The sequence below is a fragment of the Hordeum vulgare genome, chromosome 2H, assembly GCF_904849725.1.
Source record: "Hordeum vulgare subsp. vulgare chromosome 2H, MorexV3_pseudomolecules_assembly, whole genome shotgun sequence".
Classification (NCBI taxonomy): domain Eukaryota; kingdom Viridiplantae; phylum Streptophyta; class Magnoliopsida; order Poales; family Poaceae; genus Hordeum; species Hordeum vulgare.
In genome coordinates, this window is record NC_058519.1 from 430,473,241 (window position 1) to 430,477,202 (window position 3,962).

Below are 3,962 nucleotides of genomic sequence, written 5' to 3' on the forward strand. Positions count from 1 at the left end.
TCAACAGTCTTTGTTCGTATGTTTTTAGATTGGATAATTCCGATCTACACTCTTCATCTGTGGTGGTTGTTATTCTGATGTGTTCGTTTTATGGGACCTTAGCACGACGACTTTTCGACTGTCTATATTATAACAATGTTTGCCCAGCTTCAAGAGGAAGGACGATGACAGCGACGCGCCTTCAGCTTGCTTAAGTACTTGTAGTTGTCGCTAGATGATCTTTAAATTTAAATGTAGTTTATATTATTTTTAGTTTTTATTGTACTATGATGATTGAAGATGAATAGATTGAGAAAAAAAATCGAAAAAAAAATTCGCAATCTCGGTCGAGTGTGCATAGCCATCGTTCAATTGACTTCATGATATCTAGGCCTGGGATTTAGATGAAAATCCTAGATCTCGCGACGTCGACTCGGGATTGAAAAACTCCCGCACCTAAACATTTTGTGTGTTTGTGACTCACAGGTCGCAGTTGCAGTTGTCTGGACCGTGGGTAGGCACCTTGCGGTCCAGTAATCCTACAACAAATGTGCGCGTGAGCCACCTCACCCCTGCGGCGAACGCCGTGGTTTCTGTCGCGAGCCGCACACCCAACGGAATGGAAGCACCCGTGTCCCGCATGCGAGGGTGGCGTGGAGGGCGCGACAGCAACCCATGCGGCCGTGAACGGCCCAGGCCAAACCACATTTAATCTATCCGAAACTCTCACCGTGACTCACGAGCCGACGTGCATGGCTCGTGTCGTGAATGATGGAGGGGGTGGGAATGGGAGAGGAGGAGCCGTGTAAGCGTCGCCGCGGCAATAAATTAGTGCGACCGGTTCATGCACTGCCGCTTCAGTGACGTGCAGTGTTCGTCGCGCCCCCGCCGGTACGCTGTACCACACCGAGGAAGGCGCTCGGTCGGGTCCACAGCCGCTCGGAGCACGCAGACACAGTCTTTGCAACGCGGTCGGGCCAGCCTAGGTGTACCTCTCGCTCGCTGCCGCCTTTGCGTTGGGGCTAAGCAGCTCTCCATTATTTTCTTCCAAGCCGGGAAAAGGTTCCTGTCTCCGCTTCTCCTCTCGTCTCGTCTCGTCTCGTCTCGTCTCCTGCGTGTCCATGTACACCGTACATGTGTATGATGGGTCGCCACTGTTGATATGTGTGTGCAGAGTGCAGTGCAGCAGGTATGGGTATGCTGCGCATCGGCGCAATGCTTGCTTGCTTGCATGCATGCATGCATCGAATAAAGTTTTTTGCTTGAGTACCTAGCTAGCCATGCTGTGCCTTTCACAACAAAGAATGCTAGCTGGAACCGCGGGTGGCGCCCACGTACGCACAGTGCATATCGCGTACTTTCGCGAGTACCTCTACGTACAACTTGGCATGTGGACAAGCCATTCCACCCTTCAATTCTCATCTACGTACTGCTTATTCAGCCTCAAAGCTGCGTCGAAATAATGTATCTAAGCCGTGTCAAAGTAATCTACTCGCCATCTTTGTTTTTCGAGTTGATCTACTCGTCATCTGAGAAGTAATACGTTTTATATGCTCAAGATAGATGTGACCAAACCTCCGACTGTATTAGTCGATCTCGTGATTAGTACTTCCTCTGTTTTATAATATATATTTTTTTTACGGAAACGCGAGCATTCCATTAAGACACAGCAATATCGCTGGTCACAAGACTAATTACAAAGTTCGGGAAAGCCGACAGCCACAAAGATTGATCAGACTGTCGGTTCCTCATACCCAACGCTGCTAAAGAATGAGCAGGCTTATTACATGCCCTCGGGCAAAACTCAACAGCATAATCAATAAACTCGGTAATAAGCTGGTACTTAATATCAAGAAACAGATGACCCAACCTTGACTGATCTAAAGATGGAGACAACAAAGCCTGCTTTAATATCTGAAAATCAGTCTCAAGGATTATGCGCCCCATACCCAGCTGATTAGCCAAACCGATGGCATGCTGAATCCCAATTGTTTCCGCATGCAAAGCATCATAGGCATGTGTAATCCTTTCATCGGCTGCAAAAATAATAGATCCATTGCTATCACGTGCAATTGCTCCCCAACCACCATCTCTAGTCTCTTCCAGAAAAACACCATCGGTGTTAATTTTAATAATCTCAGTCGGTGGGCATGTCCATCTTGGGGTTGAAGTAGTACTTGATTTAGTCGACGGTTTGAAAAAACGGAGCCACTCATCCGTGCTTCGCTTGATCAAGAAAATAAATTCACCAGTGGATAGCCTGGACTCATTGTGATTAGTTTTGTTCCTCTCTGACCACCAAGCCCACAAAAGTGCGACGGTCATCATCTTCTTCTCGTACGGGAGTTTCATAATACATTCCAACACATGGATCGGGCCTTGACATTCCATCAGTTGCAAACGAATATCCTCAATCTGGAGACCCCGCTAGAGCGGTTTAACACCCTTGCATCGGAAAAATAAATGACCACCATCCTCAAAGAGCCTATGACAGACAACACAAGATGTGTCCAGGACCACTCTTCTCCTGGCAATATTCATATGCAAAGGATGGCTATTATGGCCGAACCTCCAAAGAAAATGGTGTATTTTTGCCGGGCAATGCAATTTCCATAAATCCCTCCAGACTTTATTCTTCCATGAATCACCAACCGAAGGCCATCCTTCATTGCTACCAGAATTCAGTAGCTCGGTCGCTAAATACACACGGTAAGCCGATTTAACAGAGAATTCCCCTTTTGCATCAAAATGACATGCAATCCAGTCCTCTGTATCTACACACAAAGGAATGGAAAAAATCTCCTGGACATCCTCCACGCAAAAAAGTGGATCGAACAAGGTTTTCATTCCAACACATACTATCATGATCGATCAACTCTGATACAGTTTGTACATCGTGAGTACCTCTGTGAGAAATTGGGCGCCTTGTAGTGCCTCTAGGAAGCCACGGATCCTCCCAGATTTTGACATGGGTGCCATCTCCAACCCGCCAAACCATTCCTTCTTTGACCACCTTGACCCCCTTTAAAATACTACGCCACACATAGCTCATACCTTTCACCGGAGAAGCCTTCAAGACGTTCCCATCTGGAAAATACAGAGCCCGGAGAACTGTAGCACAAAGGGATTCCGACGCTTGAATGAGACGCCAAACTTGCTTCGCTAACATAGCAAGATTGAAAATATGCAGATCGCCAAAGCCTAGCCCCCCTTCCTCCTTATGTTTCATCATTTTCTCCCAAGAGACCCAATGCATAGCACGATCTTTATCATTCTGTGACCATCAATACCGGCATATCATCAGACTAATACTATCACATAGGCCCTTTGTTAAATCAAAGCACGCCATAGCATAAGTCGGTATCGCCTGTGCTACTGCTTTAAGCAAAATCTCCTTACCGGCCTTCGATAGACACTTCTCCCTCCACCCTTGTAGTCTCTTCCAAATCCTCTCCTTCAAGTATTCAAAGCATTTGATTTTATTACGACCAACATATGATGGCAACCCAAGATATTTGCCACCAAACGTTTCAGATGAGAGACCCAAACCAGCAAGGATAGCTTCTTTCACATGGCGTTTTGTATTTCGGTTGAAAAGGATGGATGATTTATCACGGTTGATAACCTGTCCGGAACATGCTTCATAACATTGAAGAATATCATTTATTTTTGTTGCACTATTTTCACCAGCTTCTAACAGCAGCAATGAATCATCGGCAAACAAAAGGTGGGACACCGATGGTGCAGCATTCGCCAATCTGATTCCCTTGAGTTCCCCCACACTCTCAGCATGATGGAGCATAGCTCTAAACCCCTCTGCACAAAGAAGAAACAGGTATGGGGATATAGGATCACCCTGCCGTAATTAATTGCACAAAGAAGAAAGCTGACCATTAATCTTAAACTTGTACTTCACTGTTTGCACACATTTCATAATTAATTGCACGAACACCTCACTGAATCCCATCTTCCTCATAATACCT

At 46.0% G+C, this 3,962-nt stretch overlaps 1 long non-coding RNA gene across 1 annotated transcript; it reads right to left on the reverse strand.

The window, feature by feature from the left end:
- Window positions 1-2,413: 2,413 nt before the first annotated feature.
- On the reverse strand, window positions 2,414-2,980 carry LOC123430201. Its single transcript, XR_006622888.1, has 2 exons — window positions 2,884-2,980; window positions 2,414-2,753 (listed from the first exon to the last, which is right to left on the reverse strand). It is a non-coding gene; the product is annotated as an uncharacterized LOC123430201 (long non-coding RNA).
- Between the last annotated feature and the right edge of the window lie 982 nt (window positions 2,981-3,962).